At 39.4% G+C, this 15327-nt stretch overlaps 1 protein-coding gene across 13 annotated transcripts in view; it reads left to right on the top strand.

Moving 5' to 3' along the window:
- THRB (thyroid hormone receptor beta) overlaps nt 1-15327 on the top strand; it is a 268006-nt gene that overhangs the window by 99541 nt on the left and 153138 nt on the right. The gene's annotated exons all lie outside the window — the stretch shown is intronic.

Below are 15327 nucleotides of genomic sequence, written 5' to 3'. Positions count from 1 at the left end.
AAAATTGTTAAATAACATTATTGGTGTTATTTATTGCAAAACGTCATTTGGGGCAGCTAGCAGCAATGTAAAACAATACTAAAATCCAATCAACATTCCAGAAGAGCAGCAATAATGTAAAAACAGACAGGTAAAACTTTAGATAAAACTCATTTAAAAACCACATCTGCTTAGAAAAGGTTTTTACACTACGTCAAAAATTATCTCAAAGAGAGTACCCACCTAACCTCCTGGGGCCAAAACTTCCAGAATTGCCCTTTGAGTAATGAGTGTCTGAAAAGACTTGGGTTGGGAAATCCTTTCTGAGGGACAGGGCTATCATTCTCATGTTGTCCACTTCTAGGGGGTGTAGTCCAAAAAATAATTTTTAAAAAGCTCTAATCTGGGCAATAGCATAACTAGGGTGACATGACAGGGCCATCTGCCCTGCCCCACAACATGGGGAAAATGCAAACTGGTGATTAATGATAATCTGAGATAGATAGATGGTTGGAAAGTTAGATATATAAACAGAGAGATAGATAGATAGATGTAGTTAAAGTAATGTAAACAGTTTTTTATACTTTTTATCTGGAAAAATAAAGGAATGATATCTTTCAAATAGAGCATATAAACCTGGAGTGACTTAATTAAGGAAGTATGCTAAGATATTGTACATTAGACAAAATTCTGTTCCTGCTGGTGTAAATGTGTCGAGTGTTATCTCTGGCAACAAGGAATTGCACTATGCAACTGTGCAATTGGTTGCACATCCCCAGCACAACCAATTGTGCAATATACCAGCAGAAGTGTTTTGGGGATTGCACTTCTGCCTCAGTGCTAGGTCAACTATCGCAGGCATAATCTTGAGTTGTGCACACATAGTTGCACAACAGGAACTTGGTCAGTGTAGTATTTTTCTCTGTTGGCTTTGTACCTATAAACCACAGATCACCAAACTGAAACAATGTTGCAATGAAGTAATGAGAGTGAGGAAAAGGGAACACCAGAAGGGAGCAAACTGATGAAGTCATGTGACATTAAAAGCAATATTCACCAGGTGTCCATGTGCTTTCACCAGAACTAAGATTTGACAATTCAGCTAAAATATCCTTTCAGGTATACAGTCATTTTGAACTTGCTGCCAGTGTTCGTTCCAAGACAAAAATGTGTGCTTCAAATGGGAAGGTTGTCTCTACTGTTACACTCCTGTTCTTCACAAAAAGGTTGCACATTCCTGACAGCTGATGCATTCATATTTTATTCAGACTGGAGATGAAGTGCTATAAGTGGATTAGGGAAGCACCAGGCATATAGGAATCAGTTCCTTCATGAGAAACTGGAATTCTGCTTTTGCAGACTGGGAGAATATTTCCAGTGGTGGTGAGGAATCTTGGGTTATCATGTCTACACAATTTCTACTCCTGATCCAGAAACAGAGAAAATATATTGGAATCCCAGGAGAGAAAAATATAAGAGTTGTAGCATCTGTGCAGAAGAATGGAACTGAGTTGTACGCCAGGAGAAGCTCAGTGATATAAAAACTGAGCAGGTTGTGTGCAATAAGATTTCTGACTCGGGTGAATGTGAAAAATAAGCTGAGTTTAACTGAATTTTTTTTTTTGAAAGAAGGCCTATATAGAGCAGTGATGGAGAACCTGCTATGCCTATAAAAGGGCATCAGGTAGAAGTCTTGACATTTCCAAGTAGAACTGGTAAATATCCCTTCCTGAAAACCCTGGAAAAACTCAAGGGAGGTCATTCTGAGATGTGCATTTGTGTTATTTAAGGTGTGGTTTTCCCAGTTCCGCTCCCCCAGTGGGGGAAAAACTTTCTTCAGTGAGCAGGTGGCGTTTGAAGATCTGAGAGATTGCCTGCATGTTTTCCAAAAGATGCACCCTCATTTTTTGAAATTAAATAAGGAAGGGTTTTGTGTTAGCAAAGATTTTCATGAAAAACCAAGGTAAAAATCATCTGTATTATGTAAAAGAAAGACAGTGAGGAAATACAAGGGAAAAAAATCATCTCATTTGAAATGTGGTGTTGGAGAAGAGCTTTACAGATACCAGAGACACCTGGAAAGGCAAAAAAAGTGGATGCTCAATCAAGTCAAACTTGAACTCTCTAACCATGCACATATATAATGGCAATGCAAAACTGACCAGAAAATGCAATATTGTTGTGGGGAAAGGGGGGTGTAGGAAGAGAGGAAGACCTAAAATGAGACAGATTGTCTCAGTAAAGGAAGTCACAGCTATTAGTTTGCAAGACCTGAGGTTAACTTACTGGAAAAGACAATATAGCTAGGCAGGGGCAGCAGTAGGAAGAGAGAATAACCTAACATGAGCTGCTGCTCTTTTGCAAGATCTGAGCAAAGCTATTAATGATGGGACATTTTAGAGGCCATTCACTCATATAGACATAATACATCAGAAGTGACTTAATGGCATATATTACTTTGGAGTTTTTTAAAAAATTACCAAGCAGTTGTAGTGACAAGATGGGTGAACTGGTTGAGATTATGACAGGATATAGACACCAAATGTCTGATAACATTGAGTAAGGCTACCCATAGCCACAAAGCAAAACAACAACAATTATTTCACAACTCAAATGGTTGAACTTCTGAATATTTGTTCTCTATTATTTTTAATATCTTAATATTTTAAAAATTTAACTGGATCCTGATTGACAGGTTCAAAAGTTCATATTGTCCCAGACATGGAGCTGATTTTTCCTTTGAAAACTTGGGTCAAGAGCCTGGTCTCAGAAATCCTGAGAGAGTGTTTACTAAAAGTACTCAAGGCCAGAACAAACACAACTGCTCTGTCCTTTTTTAATGCAGAAACATTTTGAATATGCCTTACAAATTGTATGATAATTCCCTAGAGATATATGGCAAAATGTTGCCTTTTCTGGAGAACTGTCACTCCATTGCTTTCTTTAAAGTGTATCGGCTTTTTTTTACTCTTTCCATAATATCTGTGAACTTTTGTTGAATTATAATTCTCCTGTACCATGCATGCTCAGTTTATAGCAAAGTCATGGTTTTTCAATTTGAAAGGCTTCTTTTGACAACAAATGTTTCAGCCCCTGCAACCTGGATTCTTTCCAGATTAACAAAAAGCAGGTGGGGCCAACTATTATCTTTAAAAATAAGCAAGATTGGTCTTTTCAATTTATATGACCTATGTTAAATCTGAGGTTGTTTAGGGTCACCTATTTCTGAATGGGGGTGCAGTTTTACTTAAAAACAACAAGAGCAACACCAAAACCCTTTGTCCAAACATCCCCAAATGTGGCACAGAATAGCAGACTGTCTGCTATATCTATGCCAGATTTGGTGTTGCTGATCCAAAGTCCAATTTCAAAGTTATAAATTTTTGTGTCGGCTGCCCCATGTTTAAAGTTGCCTTGTAGAATGTTGATTTGTTGTGTTGCATAATAGTGTAGCTGCACTATCATGCAACTGTAACCAAGCTGGGAGGGAGGGAGCGAAAGAGAGGGAAGAGTTTCATGCCCATCCCCCTTGTCATTGTGTAATGTAGTTTACATGCTGGTAGTGCCATTTGTATAGCAGTATAATCCTCATGTAACTTTGTTGCTGGGATTTTCACTCTGCAAGTATGACATGGGATTTAGGACTTGATAAAATTGGTCTGTCCTCTGATTTTCAGTGAGCGGCATCAATTAATCCCTATTCACTTTGTGAACTTAATTTCACAAAGTGAATAATTTCAGGAGTCTTGAAAGAGTCTTGAAAGAAGTGTGTGGGACATGAGGCACTAGAAAAACAATTCATCAACCTTTCAGCTGTATAATTAAATAGAATGCAACTATGAGAATACTATTAAGTGTTTCCCATTTTCATCAGCCATCACTATGGCTTGTACTGAGACACTCTTTCTAGGTTCCATTTTCCATAGACTGAGGGAGCACTGAAAAGTTATAGTGTTTTTTTTTTGTCATCTTGCTCTGCTTTTTCAAGCAAATACAGCCATACGCTATAAACCATAACCAAATAAAATATACATGTGAAGTATTTTGGAAGTAAATGCAAAAAAAATACAACCCAGCAGAAAAAATTATGCGCCTTTATCAGATAGTGCAGGAATCAACCAAACCTTCCAGCAGTTCATAGCTCTCTCCCCCTTTGCCTTTCAATTGGACTATACTAACATTCCTTGCACCTTCTGCTAACCAAAGGACAATACTTTCCAAATGAAGGAAAGAGGGAATTTAATTCATGAAGACCACTAATGTTCTTTTGCTATATTCTACAGTATATAGCATTTGTTGTCAGGTGATAACTATAGAATAACAAATAAATATTAATTTTCTTAAGATCTTTTCATTCATATAGTTTTTGTGTGAAATGATTCCCATAAACAATAACAAAGTAAAAAAAGAAGGCCAGTTTCCATTCTTTTTTGTAGAATGTAGATGAGACAAAGTTAAGAGAAAAAAAAGTTTATAAAGCACATTTGTATCTCACCCTTCCTCCAAAGACATAGAGGCTGATATCCTGTTGCTTAGCATGGTACGTTGCACTAGAGTTGGGCTATTGAATTAGTGTAGATTTGGTGAGTCCCATTAATTCAAATAGGCCTGCTTGAGTTGTGACTTACAATGTTAAAAAAATTATAGGCATAAAACCAAAATAAAAGTATAAAACAAAAGAACAAAAAAGAAAGACAAAAATGTGGTGGCACCTTAAAGCCTGGCCCTTATATTTTTAATGGAGCTTTCATGGACAATTCCACTTCATCAGACATAAGAAAAAGAGATAATTTACATTGAATTAATGGAATTTATGAAAAACTAGACACACCAAATCTCCACTGATTCAATAGGCCAACTCTAGTGCAACTAACTATGCTAACTGACAGGATTTCAGCGAAGTTCTCAAAACTGAATAGAATTATTCTAGTGCTTTTCCCACTTAATTTGTAGAATGAGAGAAAATTTGAGCAGGATTCCTTCCAGTCTAACAGTCTAATCAGATAATGAAGAAAGGGGGTATTAACAATGCAGCAAATAATCATTAAGAAACCCCACCCCCTTCTGTTAAGGAATGTAAATCTATGATCTTATTGTATGATTTTTAAAAAGGTTTTATCTTTCATTGAGAAACTCATAACAATAAGAAAAAGACTGAAAGGTATATACAGAAACAAAATAAAGTGGAAATTACTAAGTGAAAAGAAAAAGAAGGAACATTTATTATAAACTTTAAAACCTACAATTGTATGTTTAATTGTAATTGTCAAAATAATAATGGGATGGCATGAAATAAGAGACATTTTAAGGAGGGAGGCTTCTAGATGTGTTCACTTCTCTCCATAACCCAATTCATAATTTGACAAATTTGTAATGTAACAATTTAGCAAATCTTCTAATCTTAATCCTCTTCAGTATTCTTTTGTACTTCTTAAAATAGAAAGGAGTGCTTACTGATGGAAAATGTTCTCTTTTTTGGCCTACAACTGTCAGATCTGATGAGATTATGAAGACTGAAGTAGGCATTTTAGTGTTTTGCCAGTATCGATCCTCCCCTACTCATTTATCAATGCCAAGAAATTCTGCTTCTGCTGTCAGAAAGATGTGCAATGGAAGTAATTTTTGGAGTAAAGAAATCTAGATTTCCTTAAGTCAACTAAATATAGACTGGGGTACTGTTGATCACTATACAAGTTACCTGGAGGAAAACATACACAAAACATTTGTAAATAAGCTATGCACATAGTACTTATTATTTCCCACATTCGCATAAAAGAAAAAGTGGATGTTGGTTGTGAAAAAAAATCACTGTGAAAACCAAGAATGCAAGTATCATTACTTCCTTGCTTGCCTTTGGTTCATTTTTATTTAGAACTACATCTGCTGTACTGCGGCCAAAACTGTGCTCACGACCTGGGGTTCAATTCCAGGTAGCCAGCTCAAAGTTGACTCAGCCTTCTATCCTTCCAAGGTGGGTAAAATGAGTACCCAGCTTGCTGGGGGGGGGGCAATGTGTAGCCTGCATAATTAACTTGTAAACCGCCCAGAGAGTGCTTGAAGTACTATGGGGCGGTATATAAGCAGCACGCTTTGCTTAATTTAAAGAGAAATTGATGCAAAATATTTGTTCAACAAAAAGTGTTTAATGTTTTCATAATAATAGAACAAATGATGGCAGTGTGTATTTCAACATACAATGTTTTTAAATGCTGGGTCTTCCTCAAAATTTGGCTCTCTGAGAAAGACTTAATTCTGGGTGGACAATAATCAATTGAGACTTCTTCAGAAACTTGCTTCTAATGCCTTCTCTTGGATCACCTAACAATAGCTGCTGTAGGCTATGCAAAGCATTCTCCATTCTCGGTGGCTGATGGGATTGGCCGAGCAATGAACTCAACTGTGTTAGCAAGCTTAGGCTCCAGAACTGAGAATCAGCCATGCATGAGGCAGTTGTTCCTGGGGTTTATTTTATTATTATTACTTGCAATTTGTTTTTGTTTTTATTTCTTTGTGCAAGTATTTCAGACATTGAAGAAATGTATCACTGAACCAGAGGAAGCAATGTCAATTCTATAGAAGTGATTTAGAGCAAAATGATTTTAGAGAGCAATTGTGGCCATACTAAACGCAAAAATGAAGGTTTGCCATGCTATTCTTATTTGTAAACACACCCACACACAATTTGTATCCTTCTTTTCCATTTATGTAGGTGAATAACAGCTGGGTGATACCAGATGCAGTCAACAACCATGAATTGTACAAAAGAAACAGCAGGATGCTTTAAGGTCAAATGTGTACCATTTGATAACATGTCCTTTTGATATACAAGTATACTTTAAAATTCTCAGCCCTGACAAACCTGTGATGATCTTTCAGCTAAGAGACAGTGTTTTTTCTCAAGATCATTTAAAGCACTGGTTCTTAACCTTGGGTTACTCAGGAGTTTTGAACTGCAACTCCCAGAAGCCTTCACCACCAGCTGTCCTGACTGGGGTTTCTGGGAGTTGCAGTTCAAAAGCATCCAAGTAACAAAGGTTAAGAACCACTGAATAGAAGTTGTTAAGGATAGAAATGGGGTTCCAAATGAAACTCTATGCTTTTACTGTCTTTGGCAACTTACTGGTATTCAGCTAAAATACAGATTGTGTACATAATAACAGCAAGTAAGGGATAGAGATCAATAAATGTATAAATGTATTGTGAGAAGTGCTATTTGCCTTTCTTTGCCAAAAATCTTGGGAAAATTTAGCCAGGAGGAGACCTAGTCTCGGCAAGATCTGTGGATTTGACATACATCCAGATGTTTTAAGTTAGTGTTCTTCCATCTAACAGACACTGTTCTATTACCAGCTGTTGGTGCAACTCTCAAAGAAGAGGTAGCCTAGCTTTTTGATGAATTAGTGTTCAATTGCAGTACAGTGCTACGCATGTTCACTCAGAAGTTCAGTGTCATTTACTCTCTAGCAAGCATTATAGTACTGCAGCTGCAGTCACTTATTTAATAGCACGGTACTCTCAGAGGACTCATATCACTGGAGAAAGGTTGTTGTTTTCTATTTTTAATCCTATTTGCCTTTCTTTGCCAACATTCTTGGGAAAATGTAGCCAGGAAGAGACCTGGCCTTGGCAAGATCTGTGGATCTGACATACATCCAGATGTTTTAAGTTAGTGCTCTTCCATCTAACAGGCACTGTTCAGTTTACCAGTTGTTGGTGCAGCTCCCAAAGGAGAGGTAGCCTAGGGTTTTTTTGTGAATTACTGTTCAATTTCAGTACAGTGCTGTACATGCCCACTCAGAAATTTAATATTTCTGAGCCTCGTGGCGCAGTGGTTAAAACGCTGTACTGCAGCTAAAACTGTGCTCACGACCTGGGGTTCAAATCCCAGGTAGCCGGCTCAAGGTTGACTCAGCCTTCCATCCTTCCGAGGTCGGTAAAATGAGTACCCAGCTTGCTGGGGGGGCAATGTGTAGCCTGTATAATTAAAAAATTGTAAACCGCCCGGAGAGTGCTTGTAGCGCTATGGGGCGGTATATAAGTCCAATAAATAAATAAATAAATATCATTTACTCCCTAGCAAGTATTATAGTACTGCAACTGCAATCACTTATTTAAAAGCTCAGTAGTCTGAGAGGATTCTAATCACTGGAGAAAAGTTGTTGTTTTCTATTTTTAAACTTTTTGGTACATCTTGCCCAAGATTGTGGCGTATCTGCCATGTAGAAGAGTACAGTTCCCTTATTGATGTGTAGGGAGCAATATCCTCCCATTTATTATTACAATGCACAGCCAATTTCCTTCTTGATGTTTTTTCTTACAAAAAAAACTGATAAACAAAGCTGTGAGACTGGGACTGCAATGTGACTTTGGAGTGGATCCATCTTAATCATATTTAGAGTAGAGCCGTTTGAAATAAATAGTATTCAGGTTAGTAAATTAGCAATTACTTACTTGAGTCCTATTATTTTCACTGGGCCTGTGCTGAAATACCAACCCAACTGATCCCAATGTCCACATTAGTACATTAATCACAACTAGAGGTGTGCATGTTTATGTTTTAGGATTATAATTCCTGAAACATCCAAGGCAACAGTGTCAGTGGCCATGCTACGTGGGGAATTATAGGAATTGAAGTACAAAAAATTGTAAATATGCACACTGCAATGTTCCAGCCTGATATGTACTGACCTTTCCACTAATTTTTACACAGAGTCTCAGGCAGTTGGAGACACCACTCAGGCACCTTTTCACACATTTTAATACATAAAATGCTATTAGTAAAGCACTTCCCTAACATAGGTGTATATTTCTTAATTAGTGATCTTGATTCCCTACTCGTGGTTCCAAATGAAACAAATAAAATAGCTTGGTTCAATTTATTTATTTATTTATTTATTTATTTATTTATTTATTTATTTATTTATTTATTTATTTATTTATTTATATGCCGCCCACTCTACCCAGAGGTTTCTGGGCGGCTTACAATAATTAATTACAATCCGATAGGGTTTTTATTTAGGGACCAAAAGTCATAAGCAGGAAGGTTTTTGATTATAACTGATAAAGGTTAAAAGAACAATAAATTTAAAAATATATCTCTTCATAAATTCTAAAAGAGACTACAGTGGTGCCTTGATTTACAAACTTAATCCGTAATGGAATGGTGTTGGTAAGTCAAAATATTCGTAAGTCAAAGCAGCATTTCCCATAGGAATGCATTGAAACCTGATTAATCTGTTCTGGCTGTTTTTTGTTCTTATGTCAAGGCATAGTTTGTAAGTCAAAGCATTCATTCCCATAGGAATGAATGCAAAACCAGTTAATCCATCCTCTACCACTAGGAGGAGACTTTTTTTTTAACCTAAGATGACATAAGTTTAAAAAGGCAGAAAAGGAGGGTGACAGAGAGAGAGAAAGCAATGGGGGAGAGAGTTTGGAGTCTAAAACACATGCTAAATTCACACATTTTAAGCCACATTCACACATTTTAGACCAGCACATTTTAAACCAAGGCAGCACAGACCTTTGCAAAAACTTTTCTGATTTGCAAGGGAATCATGCAGGAACCATTGCAAAAGCACAGAAAACAAATGGAGCAGATCAGAAATGCAAAGAGAACAAAGCAAAAAGCATGCAAGACACAGCAAAAAGCAACCAAATCCCACAAGATCCATTGGAAATGGGTGGGGGAACAAAAACAAACAAACATCCCACTCCAAGACCCATCACAGCACGGAAACATAACCCCCCCAGTCGAAAATCACGCTGCAAAAATACCCAGAACGTTTTTTTAAAAGTATGAAGCAGCACCTTGCCTTAGTAGGCAGCCTCCTCGTATCGCACACTCTCTAACTGCTGGGGTGAAAGAGCTACAAAGAAGCAGCCTCATTGCCACCTACAGTTAGCTATTTGAACTTCCCGCCTTTTTCCTCTGCCTTTTTTCTGTTCATAAGTCAAAGCTCCGTTCGCAATTCAAAGCAAAATTTTGTGGAGAGCTGTTCGTAACTCAAAATGTTCGTAGGTCAAGGCATTCATAAGTCAAGGCACCACTGTACTAACTTACTTCCTTCTCTGCTCTAACTTCATGGTCTCCCTCTAGACAGTCATATTTCAACTATTTCTTTCTCTCCTTTTTGTGCTGCTCTCTCTAGACCAGTGGTGCCCAACCTTTGGTCCCCAGCGACCTGCCCTCTAATTTTCAGCTCTACTGGGCGGGGCTCCACCTCTCTCACACACAGCTTCACCCCTGAGTGTGTGTGTGCGCAGCTCTGATTCTCCCACGCATGTGGGGTTCTATCATGACCAGAACCAAAAGGACTGTGCAGAGGAGGAGGAAAGCTGTGTGGAGGGAGGTGGAGTTGCACTCACACATGTAGCCATGTGCCTTACGGGAATCCTTGGCCCACAGATGTTCCTGGACTAAAACTCCCAGAAGCCCTCACCACTACCTCTGCTAGCCAGGATTTCTAGGAGTTGTAGTCCAAGAACACCTGGATACCCAAAGTTGGGAACCACTGCTCTAGAAAGTCAAATACCAACTTTTCTGCTCTCTCTCTCTCTCTTGAGTCAAATCTCAACTTTTTTAGATATTAGTTGCAGCGTGATCTGCCGCCTAGAGTGGTTGGAAGACCAGATGGGTGGGGTATAAATAAATAAATAATAAATAAATCTGGGAGGTGTGGTCTGGGCGGTCTAATGAGAGTCAGTCAATCATCATTCATTCAACTGTCAATCGTCATAGTGTTCCATCTATTCACAAAACAGGCACTCAAAACTAAAATGTTGGGATAAAAAGCTTTCATGGTCAGAAGACAACACACCCTAGAATCAGCATGTGATACTGTGTTTTTAAACTCTGGATCTTCCTCAAAACTTGGCTCTCTGACACAGAATAAATTCTGTGAGCAGTACCATATTTATACACCAGATAACTGTGCTGCTTATATGCCGGTAGTTTGTTCAATAGACAAATATGGATTGCATGTGTAAAGGAGCTAATTTTGTTGGTTTGCTGGTTTTATATTAATAGAAGTGTGCATGTTTATGTTTTAAAAGTATATGGCATTTATATTTACATACTTGTTACAGGAAACACTTGTGGAATATTGGCAAATATGTTTGCTTTATGAAGTATATTGCTATTCTTTAATAGAGAACTGCAAGAAAATAGAAAAATGCAGTTCAAAGATTTTCAAAGGCCATGTCAGGATGATTTTACAGCATGCCTCCATTTTCAAAGTTGTAGTTGTTTCTATGTTTTGTCTTTGGGAGCAGTGCTTTATTTTATAGAGTTTTCTAGGGGGAAAAATCCACCACAGTGTCACACCTGAAGTGTAAAGTGGCAATCATTTCCCTGTGCAATATCATACCTGATTTGACTTGGATTTTTAAATGGATGGGTGCTGCAGGAAATAAGTTAAAATACTTGCTATATTGTAATACAGAGAGAGAACAACACAGGTTGAAAACATTTGCACTTTAAATGTGTTCCATTGCTTGAGTATAGTACCCTTACAATCTAGCTGTACAGGAGGTGCTTTGAGGATTATGTTCAGATTAGATGTCAATTAGAGCTGACTTCTGGCAAGGTGCCATTGAGGTTGTATAAAGAAAATTAAAAGCTGTCATATCTTAAACTAAGAAGACTTCATGTGGTCTCCCCAGTGCTTATGATCTGTGTTAACTTCAGCTCGGAATTTCTTCTTTGTATTATTAGGACCATATTTAATTCTTGTTGTTGGTTAGCTGTTAAGTCGTGTCCAACTCTTCGTGACTCCATGGACCAGAGCACACCAGGCCCTCCTGTCTTCCACTGCCTCCTGGAGCTGGGTCAAATTCATGTTAGCAGCTTCGATGACACTGTCCAACCATCTAGTCCTCAGTCATCCCCTTCTCCTCTTGCCTTCACATTTTCCCAACTTTTCCAGGGAGTCTTCTCTTCTCATCATATGGCCAAAGTATTGGAGCCTCAGCTTCAGGATCTGTCCTTCCAGTGAGCACTCAGGAGGTGATGGGACCAGTGGCCATGATCTTAGTTTTTCTGATGTTGAGCTTCAGACCTTTTTCTGCACTCTCCTCTTTCACCCTCATTACAAGTTTCCTTAATTCCTCTTCACTTTCTGCCAGCAGAGTGGTATCATCTGCATATCGGAGGTTGTTGATATTTCTTCCGGCAATCTTAATTCGGGCTTGGAATTCATCCATTCCTGCCTTTTGCATGATGTATTGTGCATATAAATTAAATAATCCGGGGGACAATATATAGCCTTGTCGTACTCCTTTCTCAATTTTGAACCAATCAGTTGTTCCATATCTAACTGTTGCTTCCTGTCCCACACATAGATTTCTCGGGAGATGGATAAGGTGGTCAGACACTCCCATTTTTTTATGGACTTGCCAAAGTTTGCTGTGGTCCACTCCGTCAAAGGCTTTTGCATAGTCAATGAAGCAGAAGTAGATGTTTCTCTGGAACTCTCTGGCTTTCTCCATAATCCAGTGCATGTTAGCAATTTGGTCTCTAGTTCCTCTGCCCCTTTGAAATCCAGCTTGTACTTCTGGGAGTTCTCTGTCCACATACTGTTGAAGCCTACCTTGTAGGATTTTGAACATAACCCTGCTAGAGTATGAAATGAGTTCAATTGTACAGTAGTTGGAGCATTCTTTGGCACTGCCCTTCTTTGGGATTGGGATGTAGACTGATCTTTTCCAGCCTTCTGGCCGCTGCTGAGTTTTCCAAACTTGCTGGCATATTGAATGTAGCACCTTAACAGCGTCATCAATTAAGATTTTAAATAGTTCAACTGGAATGCCATCACCTTCACTGGCCTTGTTGTTAGCCATGCTTTCTAAGGCCCACTTGACTTCACTCTCCCAGATGTCTGGCTCAGGGTCAGCAACCACACTATCTGGGTTGTCTGGGACATCCAGATCTTTCTAATTCCTCTATGTATTCTTGCCATCTCTTCTTGATATCTTCTGCTTCTGTTAGGTTAGAACCATTTTTGTCCTTTATCATGTCCATATTTCCACAAAATGTTCCTTTAATATCTCCAATTTTCTTGAACAGATCTCTGGTTTTTCCCTTTCTATTCTTTTCCTGTCTTTCTCTGCATTGTTCATTTATGAAGGCCCTCTTGTCTCTCCTTGCAATTCTTTGGAAGTCTGCATTCCATATTCTGTAACTTTCCCTTGTATTTTGTTTCCCTTCTCTTCTGGTATTTGTAAGGCCTTGTTGGACAGCCACTTTACTTTCTTGCATTTCCTTTTCTTTGGGATAGTTTTTCTTGCTGCCTCCTGTAGAATGTTATGAGCCTCCATCCATTTTACTGCAGACACTCTGTCCACCAAATCTAGTTCCTTAAATCTGTTCTTCACTTCCACTGTGTATTCATAAGGGATTTGGTTTAGATTATCCCTGACTAGCCCACTGGTTTTTCCTACTCTCTTCAGTTTAAGCTTGAATTTTGCTATGAGAAGCTGATGACCAGAGCCACAATCAGCTCCAGGTCTTGTTTTTGCTGACTGTATGGAGCTTCTCTTTGGCTCCAGAGAACATAATCAATCTGATTTTGGTATTGCCCATCTGGTGATTTCCATGTGTAAAGTCACCTCTTGTGTTGTTGGAAAAGAGTGTTTGTGATGACCAGCTTGTTCTCTTGACAAAACTCTATTAGCCTTTGCCCTGCTTTGTTTTGAACCCCAAGGCCAAACTTCCCTGTTGTTCCTTTTATCACTTGACTCCCTACTTTAGCATTCCAGTCCCCTATAATGAGAAGAACATCTTTCTTTGGTTTCAGTTCTAGAAGATGTTGTAAGTCTTCATAAAATTGGTAAATTTCAGCCTCTTCAGCATTGGTGGTTGGTGCATAAACTTGGATCACTATGATGTTGGAAGGTCTGTCTTGGATTTATATTGAAATCATTCTATCATTTTTGATATTGCATCCCAGTACAGCTTTCCCCACTATTTTGTTGACTATGAGGGCTACTCCATTTCTTCTACAGAATTCTTGCCAGAGTAGATATCTAGCTGTAATTGCTTGAGGTTGTCCTTTTCAGCAGCAGCCCCAATGGTATAGGGACCTGATGTATGAACCACTGTGATCTGGTCTGGTCTGGTCTGGTCTGGTCTGGTCTGGTCTGGTCTGTCTGTCTGTCTGTCTGTCTGTCTGTCTGTCTGTCTGTCTGTCTGTCTGTCTGTCTATCTATCTATCTATCTATCTATCTATCTAATCATTCCAGGTTCCTATGCAGTATTTTTCTTTGCAGCATCGGCCTTTTCTTTCACTTCCAGGCACGTCTGCACCTGCGCATCCTTTCAGCTTTGGCCCAACCACTTTATTAGCTCTGGACCTACTTGTATTTGTCTTCTGCTCTTCCTCAATAGCATGTTGGACACCTTCCGACCTGAGGGGCTCATCATCCTGCGTCACATCTTTTAGCCTTTTGTTTCTGTCCATGGAGTTTTCTTGGCAAATATACTGGAGTGGCGTGCCAGTAGAGGAACATGATATTTAGTTCTAGGGCAAATTAGAAAACAGTTTACTGAAAATCATTGTTATGTGTCTATCTGCATGCTACTGACAGGATTATAGTTGCTTTTTGAAACAGAAATACATAAGTTGTATCTATAGTAATATACAAACTGTAGTAATTCCACTAAATATGTTCATTCATGCCTCCACCTACATGTATGATTGAGGAACATAATTCTCGTTCCTCTTTGAACATACACTGGAAAACTCTGACATGGGTCATGACTCAGGTTGTCAGGTCAACCTGGAGAGGTCCTCACAGAGACAGTACTGTTGTGAATCACAAGGAGTGATCGCTTGCAGTGGCATAGTGGGGGGGGGAGGCAGAGGGGCCATTGCCTTGGGTGCAAAATTTTTAGGGGACATATGGCATTCAGCCTCACCAAGTAGGGCGGTGGGGGCTGGTGCCACTTGGCCAGGCTTTGCTGCCTTCGGTGCAGTGGGGGAGTCAAGGTCAGCTTCCTGCCACCACTGGACTAGATCCCTTGGGCTGCCTCAGCCGCGGTCCTCTGCCAGCAAACAGCAACTCTGCTTCTATGTCTTTCCAAGCCACAGATCAGCCTCAAGCTCCCACCACCGCTGCCGCCAGCCTTGGCCCTCCTCACTCTGCTGGGCTCAAGGCCAGCCAGCCCCTTCCACACCTGCCTTGCATGGTGTAAAGGTGACCCTCTGGGGAGCGTTTCTTCAAGTGGGCATGTGAAGCAAATGGGCAGGCCAGCACCTCCTTTCCTCTCCCCTCCCCTCAGCCAAGCTGGTCTCCAGGGAGCAGGACAGCCCCTCCCTAACCCTCTTCCTGCCTCTGCCTCTGCCACTA

The sequence above is a fragment of the Pogona vitticeps genome, chromosome 6 (assembly GCF_051106095.1).
Source record: "Pogona vitticeps strain Pit_001003342236 chromosome 6, PviZW2.1, whole genome shotgun sequence".
NCBI lineage: Eukaryota > Metazoa > Chordata > Lepidosauria > Squamata > Agamidae > Pogona > Pogona vitticeps.
This window is presented reverse-complemented; position numbering and strand designations above follow the sequence as displayed.